The sequence below is a fragment of the Dreissena polymorpha genome, chromosome 3 (assembly GCF_020536995.1).
Source record: "Dreissena polymorpha isolate Duluth1 chromosome 3, UMN_Dpol_1.0, whole genome shotgun sequence".
Lineage (NCBI taxonomy): Eukaryota > Metazoa > Mollusca > Bivalvia > Myida > Dreissenidae > Dreissena > Dreissena polymorpha.
Genome location: NC_068357.1, coordinates 130,938,673 through 130,965,486, shown reverse-complemented (window position 1 = coordinate 130,965,486; position 26,814 = coordinate 130,938,673). Strand labels below are relative to the sequence as shown.

The 26,814-nt window shown below is 37.8% G+C and overlaps 1 long non-coding RNA gene across 15 annotated transcripts; it reads left to right on the top strand.

Moving 5' to 3' along the window:
• LOC127871470 (uncharacterized) lies at positions 1-26,814 on the top strand. Of its 15 annotated transcripts, XR_008045358.1 has the most exons (10): positions 8,072-8,616; positions 9,124-9,217; positions 11,648-11,741; positions 14,172-14,265; positions 16,697-16,790; positions 19,220-19,313; positions 21,744-21,837; positions 24,268-25,202; positions 25,922-25,947; positions 26,554-26,814. It is a non-coding gene; the product is annotated as an uncharacterized LOC127871470 (long non-coding RNA). The 15 variants fall into 15 exon arrangements; XR_008045351.1 differs by adding an exon at positions 7,756-8,059 and having other exon boundaries at positions 8,248-8,616; positions 24,268-26,814; XR_008045356.1 differs by having other exon boundaries at positions 25,922-26,814.

The following is a 26,814-nucleotide window of genomic DNA, read 5'->3' as shown; positions in this document are numbered from 1 at the left end:
CGCTTAAACCAATGGGCCATCAGTGCTTCCATAGTCAGTGGTTTATTTTATACTTTATACATGTATAAGCATTCCTTGAAATATCACACAATCAAACAATAAAAAAAGAACTCTCCCAAATTATTTGTGTCATTAAATGCAATATTGATAAATGTAAACATTCGATCTTAAAAGCTCCAATAAAACACACAATTAAATAAAATAAAAAAGTAACCCTCAACTTGGCTAGAACCATTTACCCCTGGAGTAAAAGTCTACCGCTTAGACCACTCGGCCTTCCATGCGTATACAATGAGTGATGTATTTTTTACTTTATGTAAGCAATCCTTGAAGTGTCACAAATTATAACGAAAACAGTCAATTTAAAGGTGCCAGTTAAAAATCAAGAATAGAATTAAAATAAGGAAAAAAGTAGCCATCATCAGGGCTAGAACCACTGACCCCTAGAGTCCTGGATTTAAAGTCTACCATTTAGACTACTCAAACATCCGTGCTTATTGAATGAAGGATGTATTTTATACTATATATAAGCATTCTTTATAGCTTTACAAAATATAAGGACAACAAGAGATTTCTCCAAAGTATTCAATCGTTTCGCGTTGCAACGCTGTGTAATTTTCAGGCTTTTAAATCGTAAAAAGATGCACATAATGGAACATTGCGGTGGCGGTGTTGCGGTGGAAGGACTTACTTTTTATGCTCTTAAATTTTTAAAATTTTAACTGGTTTTTAACTTATTATTCTGGTGGAGGAGATGCGGCAATACTAGGAACAGCTATAAGAGAAAGACAGGACTTTTGTTCTTTGCCCAAATTCCCAATTTTGTGTGCTCGGTGTAGATAAATAACTGCGTGTGTACGTGGACAAAGGAAATCGAAAGTGGCCGCCATCTTGGATTTTTTTTTACTTTGGACATTCTAAAACTGTTTTTACGCTTAGTGACCCTAAATATAGACACTGTTATGACATTTTTAGTAGTCTTATTGCCGTGCCTATGTTTTATTGTAGATAATTCGTAGTTTTTAAGCTTTTTAATGACTTTGCAACTTTTATTGTGAATAACTTCGTTGCACGTGGTGCAGGTCGCGAGCGCCGTTGTGAAAAGGAAAACTGTCTATGGTCCTTAAATCTAGTCCCTCTTATGACATTTTAGTAGATAATTCGTAGTTCCCAAGCTATTCTATGTCGTTGCAACTTTTATTGTGAATAACTGTGTTGCACGTGGTGCAGGTAGCGAGTGCCGGTGTGAAAAGAAAATTTTCTAGGGGCCTTAAATTTAGTCCTTTTATGACATTTTAGTAGCCTCATTATCTTCCCTATGTTTTATTGAAGGCAATCCATTGTTGTTGTTTTCTTTTTTCAAGCTATCCTAATGGTCTTGCAACTTTAACTGATTACAACATTGTGAGTGCCAGTGTAAAAAAGAAAACTGCCTAGGGTTTTCAAATCAGACCCTATTATGACATTCCAAGATGCTTTATCGCTGCCCCAATGTTTTACTGTAGACAATTTGTTGTTTTTTAAACTGCTTTTATGATTTTGTAACTTTTACCGATTGCACGTGGTCACAGGCCGTGAGTGCTGGTGTGAAAATAACACTGTGTAGTGTCCTCAAATTTAGACACCTTTACGACTTTTCAAGTAGCTTTACTGTCGTCCCTATGGGTTATTGTAGGCAAACCGTTGTTGTCCCTTTTTAAGCCATCTTAATGATTGTGTATCTTTTTCTAATTGCAACATTGTTGCACTTGATAGCAGGTCGTGAGAGCCAGCTTGAAAATATTCACTGTTTATCCTTTGATTAATTCATATTATTGGTACGTGAGGGGTGGTCGTATGGTAAGCATGGCCTTGGAAGTTCGAAATAGGAAACCTCTGCCGAAAGCAGAAACACAGAAGTTTGAAAACTATGCCCTGAACATCGACAAAATGCTAAGGAACAAACTTGAGGCCGCTCAAAGAGCTCATGTCGTATCATACGAACTCAGTGAAGGCAATATAGTCTTCTCAACCGACGCAGTGCTGTTTGAATTAATTGATATTGCACTCTCTCAGTACTTTAATAAACTGTCTGAGCAAAATTGTAACGTGAAAGTCACATACACATTTGACAATACTGGGGTCAATCGAACCAAAAGGGTCTATAGAGTCATTAAAGCCGATGGTGTCAGGTATACGCTCAACATTTATGTAACCACAAGTAGATTTCTCCTTAATGGTAAAAACTGTATGGAATTTCTGGAAGACGATATGCCAAATATAAATGCTATTGTAGACTTTCTGTGTGTAAGCAACAATATAGATTTGAAAGTGTTTAATGACCTGCTGGTTGAAAAGTTGACCGAATATCTTTCAAAACAAAGTACAAATGCTCTGTCTGCAGCTTGTGCTGCGATAACCATCTATAACTGTAGAGAAGACTCTGATAAATGCCCAGGTTGTAACCGTGCATGCAAAACAAATAGTGTGCTGTGTACCAAAGGTTCTCATTGGATCCATTATCATTGCCAAAAGCTTAAGAAAGATGAAATTATACAATTGGCTTCGTCTCCTGACGAGTCGTTTTGCTGTAGATTTTGTAAAACTTCAGACACAAGTACACCGTCTAAAACGTTAAATTAATGCGAACATACTGGTGATAGCCTTGATGAGCAAACGTCTTTAAAACATACTGTGTTGCATCGCATATTGACAAAAAGAAACAACCAAAACTTATGTCAAAATCTAAATCAGACTCTAATTTGCGCTTACAAATTCCAAAGGTAACCAAGGCAACAGAGAGCACGATGGCTCTCGATATCTTACACGATGAAATGGACAGTGGTCAGTTACAAGAGTCAGAGATAATCACTACTGTTAGTGCTGCAAGTGTCGAGTCGCGCAAAAGTAGCAACGATACCTTCAGGCAAAAGCTAGTGCAGAGTGTTTAAGTTAGCAGCGCAGAATGTTCTTGTTTAACTAAGTTGAGTGATATACGAGAACGTGAATTGAAAGTAAAGAAAAAGGGAGAAGAGGTTAAGATACTCCAGCTTAAAAACCAAGAAAAACTTAAAGACCTTAATAAATTAGAATCCTATTGTAAACGTTAAGAAGCCCGTAATGAAGAATTACAATTTACACTGCAAACGGTTGCTAAGAGACTTGAACGTCTTGAGGCGGGCGAATTTGTTAATGATAAGCGGCATGATGCCGGTCCAATTCCTTATGAGTCTTCGCGAGAAAAAGTGCAGACTGGCTGTAATAGCACGATACAGGCTAGATTGACTAAATTACAAGACAGACTAACTAACTCTGTTTTTGACAAAATAGAAAGTGAACTTGAGCAGTTTATATTTAAAGACATTTTTTGCATGATACTAAGTGCGAGAATATCTCTATTCCGCACAATAAGGGCCATATTGTTTCAAGCAATCGTGTACTAGAAGCCGCGAGTGATATAGGTGTGCAGACAGCCGGCGTCAGTGTTTGTGCTAAGCCGGTCCTTACGAACATTCACAGCGTTCCCCCTGTAACCCTGTCAACGACTAGTGTGGTCTCGAAAGCCGCCGCCAGAGTTTGTGCTACGCCGGACCTTACGATCATTAGCAGCGTTCCCCCTGTAACTCGGTCAACGACTAGTGTGGTTTCGACAGCCGCCAGCGTTTGTGATATGCTGGACCTAACGAACATTAACAGCGTTCCCTCTGTAACAAGGTCAACGACTAGTGTGGTTTCGACAGCCACCGCCAGTGTTTGTGCTACGCCGGACCTTATGATCATTAGCAGCGTTCCCCCTGTAACTCGGTCAACGACAAGTGTGGTTTCGACAGCCGCCAGTGTTTGTGATATGCCGGACCTAACGAACATTAACAGCGTTCCCCCTGTAACTCGGTCAACGATTAGGGTGGTTTCGACAGCCGCCGCCAGTGTTTGCGCTGCGCCGGTCCTTACGAACATTAACAGCTGTCCCCCTGTTACGCTGTCAACGACAAGTGTGGTTTCTACAGCAATGCACTACAGCGACAGAGTAGAGAGCGTACCGAACCGCAACAGTGTAGACCGTGATAACGAACGTGTGTCAGTAGTGCCTGGACATGTCCATGGTCAACCGTTGATGTATCTACCGGCGGGCACTAGTGTAAGGAGCTTTCCTGATCAGCATCCTTTTTTGTACCACGTCAATCTTCGGAACATTCCCAGATAGCGCAAGGGTCGGAATCGAGTGTTAGTTTTGAACCTAGTAGCGAGTCTCCAAAAACGTTAGGGATAGCTTCTTTTAATTGTAAGAACATTGTGACTAGTACACTCGCCATAGCGGACATTTTTAAGTGTAACGATATTATACTTGTGCAAGAACATTGGCTATTTCAGTCTCAAACTGATCTCTTAAGTGAAGTTCACGAAAACATAAACTCTGTTGGAAAAGGTACAGATTATAATGACCCATTATTGCCTACACAGCTTTGGAAGAAAGAACTTGATCCAAAAGTGACCGTGCTTGACGACGGAGGAAACAGAATTCAATGCCTGCAACTTTCTAACTTCAAGGACAATAAGGGATTAGTCATAGTGTCTGTATACATGCCCTGTCGGGGGTTGAGCGGTAATGTGACTGAGTTTTGCGATTGTGTGGACCAGTTAAGGGAAATCATTTTAAAATATAACACTGACAATTATATCCTTTTGGGCGGCGACGTTAACGATAATCTTGGAGGGGCTCATGGATCTATAAGACTTAATTACTTGAAAGAACTGGTAAATGACTTTGATCTTAAATTTGAGAATTCCGGGTAAACATACCTTGACCCTCGAGGCAATGAGTGCACCGAGATAGACTTTTTTCTGTACAACGTGCCATCAGTGCTAATCACTTCAAGAAAGGTCGTACTTAATGACCTGCGGACAAATACATCGGATCACTATCCTATTAAGGTTGAACTTTTGTGTAATTTTACTTTAAATATAAAGCCAGAAGAGAGCGTAATAAGCACTAGGGTAAACTGGAGAACTATTGATAAACACGTATATTCCATTAGGGTCAAGGACGGTCTCGCAACCCTAGAAACTGAAATTGATGATAATAATGTCGAGGAGGTTGTTAAAGATTTCTGTGAGCTTATGAGTGAATCTGCGTCAAATCTTGCCAGTAGAAGGAAACCGTTTAATTCTAAACCTAAGTTAAAGGTGTGGAACCCAGAAATTAGAGACAATGTCATGAACATGAAAAGTGCATATAAAGCTTGGAAGCGGGCGGGTAGACCGCGTGGAGAGAGTAGTTTGTTAACTGAAAAGAACTTGGCTAAGAGGGCATTACGATCCAGTGTTAGGCAGGCAATTGCGAAAAAAGACTATGAACTAAAACAGAAGATAATTGAAAGCAGGAAATATGACTCTAGAACATTTCATAAGCTAGTGAATAGCCAACGTAACAAGCAGGGCAGGTTTATTACTGATTTATACGTAGGTAACCAACGGTACCAAGAAGATAAAATTTTATGTGGTTTTCATGATCATTTTAAAGCTCTTGGGCAACAGGCTGCCAATGACCTTTTCGACAATGTATATGATGAAATCGTCAATATTGAATACGAACTGACTGTGAATATGAACCGCAATCAATACGCCCAACCTGTAACTAAAATTGAACTTGAAAAGCAGTTAAAAGTCTGAATACTGGTAAAGCGCCTGATGTTTACAACATGTCAGTCGAACATTTATTGAACTGTGAAGACAGCACCTTTGAGTATCTTTTAAAGGTTGTATCCCATGTATTTGCAAGTGGACTGTTTCCTGCGGCTTTGAAGAGAAGTGTGGTGACTCCCATTTTCAAAAACAAAGGTGAACCCAATGTTTCAGGGAACTATAGGGGCATAACAATTCTACCGGTGATTGGCAAGGTCATCGAAGCAATACTGCGTGATAGGATAGCACCAAACATAAAGAGCAGCCAGAATATATTCCAACGGGGCTTTACTAAGAACTCTTCACCACTAAATTCAGCTTTTATAGTAGAAGAACTGTATCGTGAATGTCATGACAATAGATCCGAAATGCATTTGATCTTTCTGGATGCGAGATCTGCGTTTGATGTGGTAGACCACAAACACCTTATGCGACGACTGGGTCACATTGGAGTATACGACAAACATTGGTCCCTAATCGATAGCTTCCATAGGGACTCCACTAGTGCAGTTAAGTGGTAGGGGCGTGTCTCGGCTGAGTTCAGTGTTCAGCAGGGCGTTAGGCAGGGTGGAGTACTGAGCACCGACCTTTACAAGGTCTACGTTAACCCGCTGCTTGATCGCCTACAAGAAGCCAGGCGGGGATCCACTATTGGTGACGTCAAATGTTCGGCCAGTGCTTGTGCGGACGATATATGCTTATGCGCCGAGACGGCCAATGAAGCTCAGGAACTGTTAAACATTTCAGCAGAATTCGCCAATATGGAGCGATACCTGTTACAACCTACCAAGAGCGTGCATATCCATGTTAGTCACCAACGTAAAAAGGGCGTGTCTACTCCCCTCTTCATGAACAATGACGAAATTCCATCTGTGCAAAGAGCTATACATCTCGGTGTAATACGAACTGACTCTATGCTGAACAACCAAAAAGCTAATGTGGATGAAAAAATTTAAAAAGCAAGAAGAAAAGCATATAGTATATTCGGTAGTGGTTACAAAGGGCAAGCGGGACTAAATGTACTGTCCATTATTCATCTTTACAAATCTTATGTTCTTCCCGTGCTTTTATATGGATCGGAACTGTTATTACCTCCTGAACGCATAAAAACTGTCTCGAAGCATTCCAAAGAAAGTTTGTTAAAAAAATTCTTAGACTACCAGACAACACAGCCAATGCGGCAGTATATCTTCTATCCGGACTTTTACCGATCGAAGCACAAATTCACATACAGGCACTGACTTTCTTACATACTATATGCTCGCAAGATAGAAACAGTATTGAGTGGGCGCTACTTGTACGTCAGATTAGCTTTAAATCAGTTGACAGCTCATCCTGGTTCATACAAGTGCAGCATATAATGTGGAAGTGCGAGTTGGGGACTGTTGCTGACTTAGCTGACAACACACCCACGAAGGGAAAATGGAAGACACGTGTACTCAAGGCGGTTCATAGCTACTGGAGTGATCAAATAGACAGTTTAACACCCTTATATTCCACATTGTTTTTCCTGAGACAAGATAAGTATGTGCCTGGTAAGATTCTCCCTTTGCTCTCATTGGAATATACTGCCAGAGAGTCAGAACGGTTAAAAACAAAGGTACGGTTACTCACAGGGACTTACATGCTCCAAACAAAACGTAAGAACTTAAACCAGTATGATATAAACCCAACATGTCAGATGTGTGGTGAAGAGAACGAAACCGCAGAACATTTTGTGCTCAAGTGTAGTGCCCTACATAGTGTTAGACAGTCAATTATGGTAGACATAGAACGTCAGTGGGGGGGCGATAACAGAGACTTCCTTTAATACTTTACCCGTAGACGAACAGCTTTACATACTCATCAACAGTTGGCCAACTTTAAAGACTTTCCTGAAAACCCATTTGTCTACAGAATTTCACGAGTTTGAGAAGCATTGTGGACGGTTGTTGTACGGTCTGGACAGGACACGTCAGTTGCTCTTGGTGACCAATGCAAGCCAGCGACCACCCCGTACCAAACACACAAAAAAACTAAAGAAGGGCATAATTCTTAATTAAACTGGCAATAGTGTTTATTGGGTATTTTTATTCAAGGCAATACAATTCTAATGTATGTACAGAAGCACTCTCCGACCTTCCGTAAATTCACTTAATGTTTTATTTTTATCTCATTTACTATTTTAACAACTAATGAAAAATCGCGCGTACAGTTCTAAGTCGCATATATTCGCGATTAGTGGATAGACTTATATTCTAGTGAAAGGTGTGTGATTTAAGGAGTGAATAGTGTGAACGTGTAATATAGAGTGCTTATATTCGGTGGAGGATTATTCACTGTCTACAAACGAGTGTTTGGTTCCTCTACAAAGGGGGTTCAAGAAGAACACAGAACAGAATGGCTATTTTAGAGCATGGTTAATGTTCAGTATTACTGTTTCCTTGCAAATATCATAACTAAAACCAAAATATGCGAATCTGAAACATTGTTTTAAAATTTTCTCAATTTACCAAAACGTGAAAATTTAAAATTAACTTAATGTCAAAGTCCAAAAAATTAGACGTAATCTATCGATGTATACATGTATCGACCTCATATTTATAGGATAGCTGAAATTATTCGCGTTCAGAATCAATCTGAGCCAAGAGTCTGCCAAAACAGAAATCATCAAAAGACTATTGCGACAATTAATATTGACTACATGAAGTCATCATTGATTATTAATACTATAGGAGTACTCAATGTCATTGTTTGAGCATTAAACTGCACAATCGTAACACTTCGTCCATCTCCGGATTCTCCGTAAAGAGCTACCTTATGCAATAAATAGCCGGTTGGGTTCAGAGTGAAAGAGTAGATATTCACCTCTGTGTTGGGCTCAGAACGGACTATTGTAATGAAAGGTAGCAGTACACGGTAGGAAGCAGAAATATGCGAATTGGCCCCGGTCAAAAAGTGAAATATTGGGAAAGGGTAGGTTTCCATGTCAAATTTGAGGGTAATAGGTCTTATTGTATCCCCAAATTGCATTAAATCCTGAGAATATGACCATTTTCAAATGCGAAACTGTGGGGTCATGACCTCTTGTTGTTGTTGTGTTCTTTGTTACTCAGGAAGGAAAACTGCGGTAGGCATATTGTATTTTGGGTTCTTTTTAAGCTGGAATCGCTAGTAGGGTCACGCTGTGAATTATTGCGCGAAAACCACCTGGATACCTGGTATTTATTCATGGTTTGATGGGTTGTGCTATGTTTTGCGTGTAAAAATATCATTCCAAAAGCAGGCTATCATTACGTTTCATTCGTCCCCAGCCACTTTCGTACATGGTAAAAAGTTGATTTTGAAGCCCCTTTTTGCGGCCTTGTCATTCTTTCACTTTTGTCAATAGTATCACCTGTACAGGTTCCATATGCTCTTTTTTTATCTTAAATGTAAGTTTCAGACTACTTGTGTGCAGTGAATGTGTTTTTATGATTGCAGGTTCATTTTTTTCTGAATTGAGCGTGGTGGAGATCAAGAAGGCGTCCGCGGCTCCGAGAGAGTGTGTGTCTACCGTGGTCTGCTACCTTAAGTGGTAAATGACAAATTTTTGTTTACACAGCCTGCCTGTGAAATGTATTTTTTTAAGCTTTTGTACTAACGTGCAGTGTGAAAATGGGCTTTGGAGAGCTTAGTTTTCACAATTTGGATGTAAATAACTGATCTGAAAAAGGGAGGTAATTCAAATATTAAAAAATGGCTATTTTCAGCTGGAATCCGAAAAAAGCTCTTACAGTGATTTCGCTGTCCGACCTCCAGTTTGTTATTATTTTATCACGTTACTCTTACTGTAACATGTTATTTGAGTGTTTCTCATGTTCTTATTGTCTTATGTATACTTGAACAGTTGTATTAATGTAAGAAAATGAGCCAAATAGACAAAAATCAAGAAAATTAGCACCCCGAAGGCTGAAAAATCAACTATTTTTCTCAAAAATTAGGTCCAGACACGTTGGGAAAGGTATCGGCGGTGCAAGTAAGATGTATATAAGCATGAGCAGAGTGTTTAAATGGTTTCCAAAAGGTTCCAGGAGACATTTAAAGTGTGTCTCTCTTGGAACTCTGAAAGCATGAATTGTCAATGAAATAGGAGTAAAGTGTCACTTTGGGTTAAGTGTTTGGTGTGAAGAAAGACAGTTTTTTTTGCAAAACAGTTGATTGAAAACAGTCTGTTTTTGTTAGGAATTGTCTAAAATACTAGAAATAGATGCTTAAACAGTTATGAAAAAGAGTACTTGGTGTCCTTAATTGGTAAATGACAAAAAAAATGTACACAGTCGGCCTGTGAAATGTATTTTTTACAGATTTTTCACCACCGTCCAGTCAAAAAATGGGCTTGGATGAGCTTAGTTTTCATAATTTGGATGTAAATAACTGATCTAAATAAGGGAGATGATTCAAATATTGAAAAATGGCTATTTATGTTCCCCAGACTATACTGGGGGACATATTGTGTTTGCCCTGTCTGTTGGTTTGTTCGTTGGTTTGTTTGTTAGCGTCAAACTTTTACATTTACCATAACTTATGCAAATATTAAAGATAGCAACTTGATATTTGGCATGCATGTGTATCTCATGGAGCTGCACATTTTGAGTGGTAAAAGGTCAAGGTCAAAGTCATCCTTCAAGGTCAAAGTTCAAGGTCAAAGGTCAAATTTTGCAATATTGAAGATAGAAACTTGATATTTGGCATGCATGTGTACCTCATGGAGCTGCACATTTTGAGTGGTGAAAGGTCAAGGTCATCCGTCAAGGTCAAAGGTCAAGTACAAAGGTCATATATATGTGGTGGGTGTACATAGTGTTTCACAAACACATCTTGTTTCAGCTGGAATCAGAAAAAAAGCTCGTAACAGTGATATGGCTGTCCGACATCGAGCTTGTTATTATTTTATCAGGTTATTCTTACTGTTTCATGTTATTTGAGTGTTTCTCATGTTCTTAGTGTCTTATGTATGCTAAAACAGTTGTATTAATGTAGGAGAAGGAGCAAAATAGACAAAAGTCAAGGAAATTGGCACTTCGCGGGCTGAAAAATCAACAATTTTCCTCAAAAATTAGGTCCAGACATGTTGGAAAAAGTATCTGCTGTTCAAGTAAGATGTATAAAAGCATGAGTAGAGTGTTCATAAAAAGGAAACATGTTTAAAAGGTGTCTAAAAGGTTCCAGGAGAGATTTAAAGAGTGTCTCACTCAGAACTCTGAATGCATGAATTCTCCGTGAAATAGGAGTAAAGTGTGCACTTTGGTTTAAGTGTTTGATATGAAGAAAGACAGTCTATTTCGCAGTACAGTTGAGTGAAAACAGTGTGTTTTTGTCAGGAATAGTCTACAATACTTGAAAAAGCTGCTTTTGCAGTAATGAAAAAGAATAATTGGTGTCCTTAAGGTAGCAGTACACGGTAGGAAGCAGAAATATGCGAATTGGCCCCGGTCAAAAAGTGAAATATTGGGAAAGGGTAGGTTTCCATGTCAAATTTGAGGGTAATAGGTCTTATTGTATCCCCAAATTGCATTAAATCCTGAGAATATGACCATTTTCAAATGCGAAACTGTGGGGTCATGACCTCTTGTTGTTGTTGTGTTCTTTGTTACTCAGGAAGGAAAACTGCGGTAGGCATATTGTATTTTGGGTTCTTTTTAAGCTGGAATCGCTAGTAGGGTCACGCTGTGAATTATTGCGCGAAAACCACCTGGATACCTGGTATTTATTCATGGTTTGATGGGTTGTGCTATGTTTTGCGTGTAAAAATATCATTCCAAAAGCAGGCTATCATTACGTTTCATTCGTCCCCAGCCACTTTCGTACATGGTAAAAAGTTGATTTTGAAGCCCCTTTTTGCGGCCTTGTCATTCTTTCACTTTTGTCAATAGTATCACCTGTACAGGTTCCATATGCTCTTTTTTTATCTTAAATGTAAGTTTCAGACTACTTGTGTGCAGTGAATGTGTTTTTATGATTGCAGGTTCATTTTTTTCTGAATTGAGCGTGGTGGAGATCAAGAAGGCGTCCGCGGCTCCGAGAGAGTGTGTGTCTACCGTGGTCTGCTACCTTAAGTGGTAAATGACAAATTTTTGTTTACACAGCCTGCCTGTGAAATGTATTTTTTTAAGCTTTTGTACTAACGTGCAGTGTGAAAATGGGCTTTGGAGAGCTTAGTTTTCACAATTTGGATGTAAATAACTGATCTGAAAAAGGGAGGTAATTCAAATATTAAAAAATGGCTATTTTCAGCTGGAATCCGAAAAAAGCTCTTACAGTGATTTCGCTGTCCGACCTCCAGTTTGTTATTATTTTATCACGTTACTCTTACTGTAACATGTTATTTGAGTGTTTCTCATGTTCTTATTGTCTTATGTATACTTGAACAGTTGTATTAATGTAAGAAAATGAGCCAAATAGACAAAAATCAAGAAAATTAGCACCCCGAAGGCTGAAAAATCAACTATTTTTCTCAAAAATTAGGTCCAGACACGTTGGGAAAGGTATCGGCGGTGCAAGTAAGATGTATATAAGCATGAGCAGAGTGTTTAAATGGTTTCCAAAAGGTTCCAGGAGACATTTAAAGTGTGTCTCTCTTGGAACTCTGAAAGCATGAATTGTCAATGAAATAGGAGTAAAGTGTCACTTTGGGTTAAGTGTTTGGTGTGAAGAAAGACAGTTTTTTTTGCAAAACAGTTGATTGAAAACAGTCTGTTTTTGTTAGGAATTGTCTAAAATACTAGAAATAGATGCTTAAACAGTTATGAAAAAGAGTACTTGGTGTCCTTAATTGGTAAATGACAAAAAAAATGTACACAGTCGGCCTGTGAAATGTATTTTTTACAGATTTTTCACCACCGTCCAGTCAAAAAATGGGCTTGGATGAGCTTAGTTTTCATAATTTGGATGTAAATAACTGATCTAAATAAGGGAGATGATTCAAATATTGAAAAATGGCTATTTATGTTCCCCAGACTATACTGGGGGACATATTGTGTTTGCCCTGTCTGTTGGTTTGTTCGTTGGTTTGTTTGTTAGCGTCAAACTTTTACATTTACCATAACTTATGCAAATATTAAAGATAGCAACTTGATATTTGGCATGCATGTGTATCTCATGGAGCTGCACATTTTGAGTGGTAAAAGGTCAAGGTCAAAGTCATCCTTCAAGGTCAAAGTTCAAGGTCAAAGGTCAAATTTTGCAATATTGAAGATAGAAACTTGATATTTGGCATGCATGTGTACCTCATGGAGCTGCACATTTTGAGTGGTGAAAGGTCAAGGTCATCCGTCAAGGTCAAAGGTCAAGTACAAAGGTCATATATATGTGGTGGGTGTACATAGTGTTTCACAAACACATCTTGTTTCAGCTGGAATCAGAAAAAAAGCTCGTAACAGTGATATGGCTGTCCGACATCGAGCTTGTTATTATTTTATCAGGTTATTCTTACTGTTTCATGTTATTTGAGTGTTTCTCATGTTCTTAGTGTCTTATGTATGCTAAAACAGTTGTATTAATGTAGGAGAAGGAGCAAAATAGACAAAAGTCAAGGAAATTGGCACTTCGCGGGCTGAAAAATCAACAATTTTCCTCAAAAATTAGGTCCAGACATGTTGGAAAAAGTATCTGCTGTTCAAGTAAGATGTATAAAAGCATGAGTAGAGTGTTCATAAAAAGGAAACATGTTTAAAAGGTGTCTAAAAGGTTCCAGGAGAGATTTAAAGAGTGTCTCACTCAGAACTCTGAATGCATGAATTCTCCGTGAAATAGGAGTAAAGTGTGCACTTTGGTTTAAGTGTTTGATATGAAGAAAGACAGTCTATTTCGCAGTACAGTTGAGTGAAAACAGTGTGTTTTTGTCAGGAATAGTCTACAATACTTGAAAAAGCTGCTTTTGCAGTAATGAAAAAGAATAATTGGTGTCCTTAAGGTAGCAGTACACGGTAGGAAGCAGAAATATGCGAATTGGCCCCGGTCAAAAAGTGAAATATTGGGAAAGGGTAGGTTTCCATGTCAAATTTGAGGGTAATAGGTCTTATTGTATCCCCAAATTGCATTAAATCCTGAGAATATGACCATTTTCAAATGCGAAACTGTGGGGTCATGACCTCTTGTTGTTGTTGTGTTCTTTGTTACTCAGGAAGGAAAACTGCGGTAGGCATATTGTATTTTGGGTTCTTTTTAAGCTGGAATCGCTAGTAGGGTCACGCTGTGAATTATTGCGCGAAAACCACCTGGATACCTGGTATTTATTCATGGTTTGATGGGTTGTGCTATGTTTTGCGTGTAAAAATATCATTCCAAAAGCAGGCTATCATTACGTTTCATTCGTCCCCAGCCACTTTCGTACATGGTAAAAAGTTGATTTTGAAGCCCCTTTTTGCGGCCTTGTCATTCTTTCACTTTTGTCAATAGTATCACCTGTACAGGTTCCATATGCTCTTTTTTTATCTTAAATGTAAGTTTCAGACTACTTGTGTGCAGTGAATGTGTTTTTATGATTGCAGGTTCATTTTTTTCTGAATTGAGCGTGGTGGAGATCAAGAAGGCGTCCGCGGCTCCGAGAGAGTGTGTGTCTACCGTGGTCTGCTACCTTAAGTGGTAAATGACAAATTTTTGTTTACACAGCCTGCCTGTGAAATGTATTTTTTTAAGCTTTTGTACTAACGTGCAGTGTGAAAATGGGCTTTGGAGAGCTTAGTTTTCACAATTTGGATGTAAATAACTGATCTGAAAAAGGGAGGTAATTCAAATATTAAAAAATGGCTATTTTCAGCTGGAATCCGAAAAAAGCTCTTACAGTGATTTCGCTGTCCGACCTCCAGTTTGTTATTATTTTATCACGTTACTCTTACTGTAACATGTTATTTGAGTGTTTCTCATGTTCTTATTGTCTTATGTATACTTGAACAGTTGTATTAATGTAAGAAAATGAGCCAAATAGACAAAAATCAAGAAAATTAGCACCCCGAAGGCTGAAAAAATCAACTATTTTTCTCAAAAATTAGGTCCAGACACGTTGGGAAAGGTATCGGCGGTGCAAGTAAGATGTATATAAGCATGAGCAGAGTGTTTAAATGGTTTCCAAAAGGTTCCAGGAGACATTTAAAGTGTGTCTCTCTTGGAACTCTGAAAGCATGAATTGTCAATGAAATAGGAGTAAAGTGTCACTTTGGGTTAAGTGTTTGGTGTGAAGAAAGACAGTTTTTTTTGCAAAACAGTTGATTGAAAACAGTCTGTTTTTGTTAGGAATTGTCTAAAATACTAGAAATAGATGCTTAAACAGTTATGAAAAAGAGTACTTGGTGTCCTTAATTGGTAAATGACAAAAAAAATGTACACAGTCGGCCTGTGAAATGTATTTTTTACAGATTTTTCACCACCGTCCAGTCAAAAAATGGGCTTGGATGAGCTTAGTTTTCATAATTTGGATGTAAATAACTGATCTAAATAAGGGAGATGATTCAAATATTGAAAAATGGCTATTTATGTTCCCCAGACTATACTGGGGGACATATTGTGTTTGCCCTGTCTGTTGGTTTGTTCGTTGGTTTGTTTGTTAGCGTCAAACTTTTACATTTACCATAACTTATGCAAATATTAAAGATAGCAACTTGATATTTGGCATGCATGTGTATCTCATGGAGCTGCACATTTTGAGTGGTAAAAGGTCAAGGTCAAAGTCATCCTTCAAGGTCAAAGTTCAAGGTCAAAGGTCAAATTTTGCAATATTGAAGATAGAAACTTGATATTTGGCATGCATGTGTACCTCATGGAGCTGCACATTTTGAGTGGTGAAAGGTCAAGGTCATCCGTCAAGGTCAAAGGTCAAGTACAAAGGTCATATATATGTGGTGGGTGTACATAGTGTTTCACAAACACATCTTGTTTCAGCTGGAATCAGAAAAAAAGCTCGTAACAGTGATATGGCTGTCCGACATCGAGCTTGTTATTATTTTATCAGGTTATTCTTACTGTTTCATGTTATTTGAGTGTTTCTCATGTTCTTAGTGTCTTATGTATGCTAAAACAGTTGTATTAATGTAGGAGAAGGAGCAAAATAGACAAAAGTCAAGGAAATTGGCACTTCGCGGGCTGAAAAATCAACAATTTTCCTCAAAAATTAGGTCCAGACATGTTGGAAAAAGTATCTGCTGTTCAAGTAAGATGTATAAAAGCATGAGTAGAGTGTTCATAAAAAGGAAACATGTTTAAAAGGTGTCTAAAAGGTTCCAGGAGAGATTTAAAGAGTGTCTCACTCAGAACTCTGAATGCATGAATTCTCCGTGAAATAGGAGTAAAGTGTGCACTTTGGTTTAAGTGTTTGATATGAAGAAAGACAGTCTATTTCGCAGTACAGTTGAGTGAAAACAGTGTGTTTTTGTCAGGAATAGTCTACAATACTTGAAAAAGCTGCTTTTGCAGTAATGAAAAAGAATAATTGGTGTCCTTAAGGTAGCAGTACACGGTAGGAAGCAGAAATATGCGAATTGGCCCCGGTCAAAAAGTGAAATATTGGGAAAGGGTAGGTTTCCATGTCAAATTTGAGGGTAATAGGTCTTATTGTATCCCCAAATTGCATTAAATCCTGAGAATATGACCATTTTCAAATGCGAAACTGTGGGGTCATGACCTCTTGTTGTTGTTGTGTTCTTTGTTACTCAGGAAGGAAAACTGCGGTAGGCATATTGTATTTTGGGTTCTTTTTAAGCTGGAATCGCTAGTAGGGTCACGCTGTGAATTATTGCGCGAAAACCACCTGGATACCTGGTATTTATTCATGGTTTGATGGGTTGTGCTATGTTTTGCGTGTAAAAATATCATTCCAAAAGCAGGCTATCATTACGTTTCATTCGTCCCCAGCCACTTTCGTACATGGTAAAAAGTTGATTTTGAAGCCCCTTTTTGCGGCCTTGTCATTCTTTCACTTTTGTCAATAGTATCACCTGTACAGGTTCCATATGCTCTTTTTTTATCTTAAATGTAAGTTTCAGACTACTTGTGTGCAGTGAATGTGTTTTTATGATTGCAGGTTCATTTTTTTCTGAATTGAGCGTGGTGGAGATCAAGAAGGCGTCCGCGGCTCCGAGAGAGTGTGTGTCTACCGTGGTCTGCTACCTTAAGTGGTAAATGACAAATTTTTGTTTACACAGCCTGCCTGTGAAATGTATTTTTTTAAGCTTTTGTACTAACGTGCAGTGTGAAAATGGGCTTTGGAGAGCTTAGTTTTCACAATTTGGATGTAAATAACTGATCTGAAAAAGGGAGGTAATTCAAATATTAAAAAATGGCTATTTTCAGCTGGAATCCGAAAAAAGCTCTTACAGTGATTTCGCTGTCCGACCTCCAGTTTGTTATTATTTTATCACGTTACTCTTACTGTAACATGTTATTTGAGTGTTTCTCATGTTCTTATTGTCTTATGTATACTTGAACAGTTGTATTAATGTAAGAAAATGAGCCAAATAGACAAAAATCAAGAAAATTAGCACCCCGAAGGCTGAAAAATCAACTATTTTTCTCAAAAATTAGGTCCAGACACGTTGGGAAAGGTATCGGCGGTGCAAGTAAGATGTATATAAGCATGAGCAGAGTGTTTAAATGGTTTCCAAAAGGTTCCAGGAGACATTTAAAGTGTGTCTCTCTTGGAACTCTGAAAGCATGAATTGTCAATGAAATAGGAGTAAAGTGTCACTTTGGGTTAAGTGTTTGGTGTGAAGAAAGACAGTTTTTTTTGCAAAACAGTTGATTGAAAACAGTCTGTTTTTGTTAGGAATTGTCTAAAATACTAGAAATAGATGCTTAAACAGTTATGAAAAAGAGTACTTGGTGTCCTTAATTGGTAAATGACAAAAAAAATGTACACAGTCGGCCTGTGAAATGTATTTTTTACAGATTTTTCACCACCGTCCAGTCAAAAAATGGGCTTGGATGAGCTTAGTTTTCATAATTTGGATGTAAATAACTGATCTAAATAAGGGAGATGATTCAAATATTGAAAAATGGCTATTTATGTTCCCCAGACTATACTGGGGGACATATTGTGTTTGCCCTGTCTGTTGGTTTGTTCGTTGGTTTGTTTGTTAGCGTCAAACTTTTACATTTACCATAACTTATGCAAATATTAAAGATAGCAACTTGATATTTGGCATGCATGTGTATCTCATGGAGCTGCACATTTTGAGTGGTAAAAGGTCAAGGTCAAAGTCATCCTTCAAGGTCAAAGTTCAAGGTCAAAGGTCAAATTTTGCAATATTGAAGATAGAAACTTGATATTTGGCATGCATGTGTACCTCATGGAGCTGCACATTTTGAGTGGTGAAAGGTCAAGGTCATCCGTCAAGGTCAAAGGTCAAGTACAAAGGTCATATATATGTGGTGGGTGTACATAGTGTTTCACAAACACATCTTGTTTCAGCTGGAATCAGAAAAAAAGCTCGTAACAGTGATATGGCTGTCCGACATCGAGCTTGTTATTATTTTATCAGGTTATTCTTACTGTTTCATGTTATTTGAGTGTTTCTCATGTTCTTAGTGTCTTATGTATGCTAAAACAGTTGTATTAATGTAGGAGAAGGAGCAAAATAGACAAAAGTCAAGGAAATTGGCACTTCGCGGGCTGAAAAATCAACAATTTTCCTCAAAAATTAGGTCCAGACATGTTGGAAAAAGTATCTGCTGTTCAAGTAAGATGTATAAAAGCATGAGTAGAGTGTTCATAAAAAGGAAACATGTTTAAAAGGTGTCTAAAAGGTTCCAGGAGAGATTTAAAGAGTGTCTCACTCAGAACTCTGAATGCATGAATTCTCCGTGAAATAGGAGTAAAGTGTGCACTTTGGTTTAAGTGTTTGATATGAAGAAAGACAGTCTATTTCGCAGTACAGTTGAGTGAAAACAGTGTGTTTTTGTCAGGAATAGTCTACAATACTTGAAAAAGCTGCTTTTGCAGTAATGAAAAAGAATAATTGGTGTCCTTAAGGTAGCAGTACACGGTAGGAAGCAGAAATATGCGAATTGGCCCCGGTCAAAAAGTGAAATATTGGGAAAGGGTAGGTTTCCATGTCAAATTTGAGGGTAATAGGTCTTATTGTATCCCCAAATTGCATTAAATCCTGAGAATATGACCATTTTCAAATGCGAAACTGTGGGGTCATGACCTCTTGTTGTTGTTGTGTTCTTTGTTACTCAGGAAGGAAAACTGCGGTAGGCATATTGTATTTTGGGTTCTTTTTAAGCTGGAATCGCTAGTAGGGTCACGCTGTGAATTATTGCGCGAAAACCACCTGGATACCTGGTATTTATTCATGGTTTGATGGGTTGTGCTATGTTTTGCGTGTAAAAATATCATTCCAAAAGCAGGCTATCATTACGTTTCATTCGTCCCCAGCCACTTTCGTACATGGTAAAAAGTTGATTTTGAAGCCCCTTTTTGCGGCCTTGTCATTCTTTCACTTTTGTCAATAGTATCACCTGTACAGGTTCCATATGCTCTTTTTTATCTTAAATGTAAGTTTCAGACTACTTGTGTGCAGTGAATGTGTTTTTATGATTGCAGGTTCATTTTTTTCTGAATTGAGCGTGGTGGAGATCAAGAAGGCGTCCGCGGCTCCGAGAGAGTGTGTGTCTACCGTGGTCTGCTACCTTAAGTGGTAAATGACAAATTTTTGTTTACACAGCCTGCCTGTGAAATGTATTTTTTTAAGCTTTTGTACTAACGTGCAGTGTGAAAATGGGCTTTGGAGAGCTTAGTTTTCACAATTTGGATGTAAATAACTGATCTGAAAAAGGGAGGTAATTCAAATATTAAAAAATGGCTATTTTCAGCTGGAATCCGAAAAAAGCTCTTACAGTGATTTCGCTGTCCGACCTCCAGTTTGTTATTATTTTATCACGTTACTCTTACTGTAACATGTTATTTGAGTGTTTCTCATGTTCTTATTGTCTTATGTATACTTGAACAGTTGTATTAATGTAAGAAAATGAGCCAAATAGACAAAAATCAAGAAAATTAGCACCCCGAAGGCTGAAAAATCAACTATTTTTCTCAAAAATTAGGTCCAGACACGTTGGGAAAGGTATCGGCGGTGCAAGTAAGATGTATATAAGCATGAGCAGAGTGTTTAAATGGTTTCCAAAAGGTTCCAGGAGACATTTAAAGTGTGTCTCTCTTGGAACTCTGAAAGCATGAATTGTCAATGAAATAGGAGTAAAGTGTCACTTTGGGTTAAGTGTTTGGTGTGAAGAAAGACAGTTTTTTTTGCAAAACAGTTGATTGAAAACAGTCTGTTTTTGTTAGGAATTGTCTAAAATACTAGAAATAGATGCTTAAACAGTTATGAAAAAGAGTACTTGGTGTCCTTAATTGGTAAATGACAAAAAAAATGTACACAGTCGGCCTGTGAAATGTATTTTTTACAGATTTTTCACCACCGTCCAGTCAAAAAATGGGCTTGGATGAGCTTAGTTTTCATAATTTGGATGTAAATAACTGATCTAAATAAGGGAGATGATTCAAATATTGAAAAATGGCTATTTATGTTCCCCAGACTATACTGGGGGACATATTGTGTTTGCCCTGTCTGTTGGTTTGTTCGTTGGTTTGTTTGTTAGCGTCAAACTTTTACATTTACCATAACTTATGCAAATATTAAAGATAGCAACTTGATATTTGGCATGCATGTGTATCTCATGGAGCTGCACATTTTGAGTGGTAAAAGGTCAAGGTCAAAGTCATCCTTCAAGGTCAAAGTTCAAGGTCAAAGGTCAAATTTTGCAATATTGAAGATAGAAACTTGATATTTGGCATGCATGTGTACCTCATGGAGCTGCACATTTTGAGTGGTGAAAGGTCAAGGTCATCCGTCAAGGTCAAAGGTCAAGTACAAAGGTCATATATATGTGGTGGGTGTACATAGTGTTTCACAAACACATCTTGTTTCAGCTGGAATCAGAAAAAAAGCTCGTAACAGTGATATGGCTGTCCGACATCGAGCTTGTTATTATTTTATCAGGTTATTCTTACTGTTTCATGTTATTTGAGTGTTTCTCATGTTCTTAGTGTCTTATGTATGCTAAAACAGTTGTATTAATGTAGGAGAAGGAGCAAAATAGACAAAAGTCAAGGAAATTGGCACTTCGCGGGCTGAAAAATCAACAATTTTCCTCAAAAATTAGGTCCAGACATGTTGGAAAAAGTATCTGCTGTTCAAGTAAGATGTATAAAAGCATGAGTAGAGTGTTCATAAAAAGGAAACATGTTTAAAAGGTGTCTAAAAGGTTCCAGGAGAGATTTAAAGAGTGTCTCACTCAGAACTCTGAATGCATGAATTCTCCGTGAAATAGGAGTAAAGTGTGCACTTTGGTTTAAGTGTTTGATATGAAGAAAGACAGTCTATTTCGCAGTACAGTTGAGTGAAAACAGTGTGTTTTTGTCAGGAATAGTCTACAATACTTGAAAAAGCTGCTTTTGCAGTAATGAAAAAGAATAATTGGTGTCCTTAAGGTAGCAGTACACGGTAGGAAGCAGAAATATGCGAATTGGCCCCGGTCAAAAAGTGAAATATTGGGAAAGGGTAGGTTTCCATGTCAAATTTGAGGGTAATAGGTCTTATTGTATCCCCAAATTGCATTAAATCCTGAGAATATGACCATTTTCAAATGCGAAACTGTGGGGTCATGACCTCTTGTTGTTGTTGTGTTCTTTGTTACTCAGGAAGGAAAACTGCGGTAGGCATATTGTATTTTGGGTTCTTTTTAAGCTGGAATCGCTAGTAGGGTCACGCTGTGAATTATTGCGCGAAAACCACCTGGATACCTGGTATTTATTCATGGTTTGATGGGTTGTGCTATGTTTTGCGTGTAAAAATATCATTCCAAAAGCAGGCTATCATTACGTTTCATTCGTCCCCAGCCACTTTCGTACATGGTAAAAAGTTGATTTTGAAGCCCCTTTTTGCGGCCTTGTCATTCTTTCACTTTTGTCAATAGTATCACCTGTACAGGTTCCATATGCTCTTTTTTTATCTTAAATGTAAGTTTCAGACTACTTGTGTGCAGTGAATGTGTTTTTATGATTGCAGGTTCATTTTTTTCTGAATTGAGCGTGGTGGAGATCAAGAAGGCGTCCGCGGCTCCGAGAGAGTGTGTGTCTACCGTGGTCTGCTACCTTAAGTGGTAAATGACAAATTTTTGTTTACACAGCCTGCCTGTGAAATGTATTTTTTTAAGCTTTTGTACTAACGTGCAGTGTGAAAATGGGCTTTGGAGAGCTTAGTTTTCACAATTTGGATGTAAATAACTGATCTGAAAAAGGGAGGTAATTCAAATATTAAAAAATGGCTATTTTCAGCTGGAATCCGAAAAAAGCTCTTACAGTGATTTCGCTGTCCGACCTCCAGTTTGTTATTATTTTATCACGTTACTCTTACTGTAACATGTTATTTGAGTGTTTCTCATGTTCTTATTGTCTTATGTATACTTGAACAGTTGTATTAATGTAAGAAAATGAGCCAAATAGACAAAAATCAAGAAAATTAGCACCCCGAAGGCTGAAAAATCAACTATTTTTCTCAAAAATTAGGTCCAGACACGTTGGGAAAGGTATCGGCGGTGCAAGTAAGATGTATATAAGCATGAGCAGAGTGTTTAAATGGTTTCCAAAAGGTTCCAGGAGACATTTAAAGTGTGTCTCTCTTGGAACTCTGAAAGCATGAATTGTCAATGAAATAGGAGTAAAGTGTCACTTTGGGTTAAGTGTTTGGTGTGAAGAAAGACAGTTTTTTTTGCAAAACAGTTGATTGAAAACAGTCTGTTTTTGTTAGGAATTGTCTAAAATACTAGAAATAGATGCTTAAACAGTTATGAAAAAGAGTACTTGGTGTCCTTAATTGGTAAATGACAAAAAAAATGTACACAGTCGGCCTGTGAAATGTATTTTTTACAGATTTTTCACCACCGTCCAGTCAAAAAATGGGCTTGGATGAGCTTAGTTTTCATAATTTGGATGTAAATAACTGATCTAAATAAGGGAGATGATTCAAATATTGAAAAATGGCTATTTATGTTCCCCAGACTATACTGGGGGACATATTGTGTTTGCCCTGTCTGTTGGTTTGTTCGTTGGTTTGTTTGTTAGCGTCAAACTTTTACATTTACCATAACTTATGCAAATATTAAAGATAGCAACTTGATATTTGGCATGCATGTGTATCTCATGGAGCTGCACATTTTGAGTGGTAAAAGGTCAAGGTCAAAGTCATCCTTCAAGGTCAAAGTTCAAGGTCAAAGGTCAAATTTTGCAATATTGAAGATAGAAACTTGATATTTGGCATGCATGTGTACCTCATGGAGCTGCACATTTTGAGTGGTGAAAGGTCAAGGTCATCCGTCAAGGTCAAAGGTCAAGTACAAAGGTCATATATATGTGGTGGGTGTACATAGTGTTTCACAAACACATCTTGTTTCAGCTGGAATCAGAAAAAAAGCTCGTAACAGTGATATGGCTGTCCGACATCGAGCTTGTTATTATTTTATCAGGTTATTCTTACTGTTTCATGTTATTTGAGTGTTTCTCATGTTCTTAGTGTCTTATGTATGCTAAAACAGTTGTATTAATGTAGGAGAAGGAGCAAAATAGACAAAAGTCAAGGAAATTGGCACTTCGCGGGCTGAAAAATCAACAATTTTCCTCAAAAATTAGGTCCAGACATGTTGGAAAAAGTATCTGCTGTTCAAGTAAGATGTATAAAAGCATGAGTAGAGTGTTCATAAAAAGGAAACATGTTTAAAAGGTGTCTAAAAGGTTCCAGGAGAGATTTAAAGAGTGTCTCACTCAGAACTCTGAATGCATGAATTCTCCGTGAAATAGGAGTAAAGTGTGCACTTTGGTTTAAGTGTTTGATATGAAGAAAGACAGTCTATTTCGCAGTACAGTTGAGTGAAAACAGTGTGTTTTTGTCAGGAATAGTCTACAATACTTGAAAAAGCTGCTTTTGCAGTAATGAAAAAGAATAATTGGTGTCCTTAAGGTAGCAGTACACGGTAGGAAGCAGAAATATGCGAATTGGCCCCGGTCAAAAAGTGAAATATTGGGAAAGGGTAGGTTTCCATGTCAAATTTGAGGGTAATAGGTCTTATTGTATCCCCAAATTGCATTAAATCCTGAGAATATGACCATTTTCAAATGCGAAACTGTGGGGTCATGACCTCTTGTTGTTGTTGTGTTCTTTGTTACTCAGGAAGGAAAACTGCGGTAGGCATATTGTATTTTGGGTTCTTTTTAAGCTGGAATCGCTAGTAGGGTCACGCTGTGAATTATTGCGCGAAAACCACCTGGATACCTGGTATTTATTCATGGTTTGATGGGTTGTGCTATGTTTTGCGTGTAAAAATATCATTCCAAAAGCAGGCTATCATTACGTTTCATTCGTCCCCAGCCACTTTCGTACATGGTAAAAAGTTGATTTTGAAGCCCCTTTTTGCGGCCTTGTCATTCTTTCACTTTTGTCAATAGTATCACCTGTACAGGTTCCATATGCTCTTTTTTTATCTTAAATGTAAGTTTCAGACTACTTGTGTGCAGTGAATGTGTTTTTATGATTGCAGGTTCATTTTTTTCTGAATTGAGCGTGGTGGAGATCAAGAAGGCGTCCGCGGCTCCGAGAGAGTGTGTGTCTACCGTGGTCTGCTACCAAAGCGTCTCATTTCAATCTGAACGCATCGGACAGTGGGCTACACCACACCGTCAGACGATCGCCGTTATGGCGGAATTGTCCGAGGAGTCCCGATTGCGTCTCATTTATGTCCAATCGCACATTCTCGGCCCTTTCCGTCAAACATCGGATAAGTACTCCGATTATGATAATCTGCGAGGGGTACCGAATGATTTATGTCATGATCATTCCAAGCGTTCATCATTGAGGTTACAGAATACTAAACAATCTCTTGCACGACGGTTACATTGCATTCACTGCATTAAAGAAAACCATCTCATACCATGATATCTTATATCAGTCTTAATTCATTATTATAAAATTGATTTGTTTTTTTATGTTAAGAAACCAACATACATACACACGTCGAAGCAATTCCTAACGTCACTCAAAAAATATGTTTCAATGTTTACATTTGTGAAGTGCGTGGAATGATTCAATCTGCGTTAATGGGCAATAAATTAGTTCCAAAGAGTTGCATTAAAACTCGCAAGTTTTTGCACGATTTATCGTACATTTAAAAGTCATTTTTCTTAACTTAATGCATGCGATCTTAAATATCCAATCAAATATACGTTGAATGCGTTTGTTCGGTTTTATCTATTTTATAGACAAAATGGAGGGCTGAGCCCTTCGCAGAGTTGTATGTGAGAGCAAGGAACGACAACTCTGCGTGGAGATTGGTGTCATGTGTGTGAAGATCTTGGGCAGCCCGCTGGCGTGCGAGTAACCATGACCACCACACGAGATCCTCAGTCTGTCTACTCCGCTACTGGCCGTGTCAGAAGAGAGGGCTTTTAGACCAGCCGACAGAGCATGGAGCTAAACGTTATTTAAACCTATTTATTTAAGCTGGAATACATTGTAAGCTGAAAACGTTTAAAATACTCCAATTCCTGGGTAGAACCAGTACTAGATGTATTTTATGGAAGACTAAAGAATGCTGGGGATGGAACCAATAGTCCATTAGTCGCTATGCTAGCTAAAATAGCATGTTGGATCTTTAGCACAAAGTGGTGGAAAAAAGAAAACTGTGGAACTTCATTAAAATGTGAAGATAAAAAAAATACTTAAATAAAAATATCAAGTGGAGCTTAAATCAAGCAAGGTGGTAAAAAAAGCATGCTTTAAAAGAAATAGAAAGGAGAACAAAGAACAAAATGCGCTATTTACACTATGTCTAGCGCGATTTCTGCCATCCAAATCGTATCACCGTGATTCAGCCCAGCGTGGAAAATTACTATCTCACCACGATACACCGCTATACACGGTGATTTCGCCGTGGCGAATTGCGGTGTCAGTCTCGGCGTTATCGGGAAATTGATCTCACGGTGGACCACCATGGTCTAGGTGGTTCGCGGTGAAATACATGTGCAACAACATTATACAAATGTACGGTCTGCAATATCTAAATGTACATGTTCATTCACATTGCAGATCGTATATAATGTTGTTTTTTAAACTTTGTATGTACATGTATTACATGCACTTCATAATAAAATTACCGAGTGTTCAACTCTTTTCTCTCGTGTTTGCCCTCTTAACAGAATCATTGACATGTCTTACATCGAGCGTGAGTATAGTTTGCGCTTCATGCTTCAGGTTTTGTTTCAATTGTTTCTGCATTAAGTTTCCCTTGTTGTTCTTAATTTAAGATTTGTTTGGTGTTAACCTTTCGAAAACCCTTGCTTGTTTGTGTACATATATAACTCGCCAACAATAACATAAATACATGTTACATGTACATGTAATTTGATATAGGACTATTTTTGTGATTTCCTGTTTCTTTTGTTACATGTATTGGATCGAATAAATGTACATGTACAAATTCGAGACATCCGCAGTAAGTATTAAATTCCAGGATATTTTAATATCATAGTCATGTGATTAGATCAGTTGTCATGTTGTGAGTGACTATATGTATACCTGTCCTTTGTTCAATAACATGTTCATTTTTAAACATACACTGTATGTAAAATAACGTAAAAAAGAAACCGTAATATTATGGTAAATATCGATTTACTTATTGTGTTACAATTATGTTGTGCATTGAGCAAATACAATGTATATTAAATTTGTAAAGTATCGATAAGAAGTGTTGTTTAGAAATCGCGGTGAATTTAACGAGTCATAATTTCACATTTAGCTTTTTTAAAACTGTTTTACTCTTTTATTTCAGATACGACCAAGAATATGGTTTTCCGAAAATAATGAGCATAGTAACAACGCTGATGGGTTTTTTTATTATTAATATTTGAAACATGCATTTAAATACTGATTATGTTATAAATATGATTTTGTTATACATGTATATGTATGTCTCTTTATTGTACATGTGCCGTATTACAATACGAATAAAACGCTTGTTTTCTTACGAAATAATGATGGAGAGTGTGATGTATACATCCATTTACTATATCGAATAAAATGGAGAATCTGA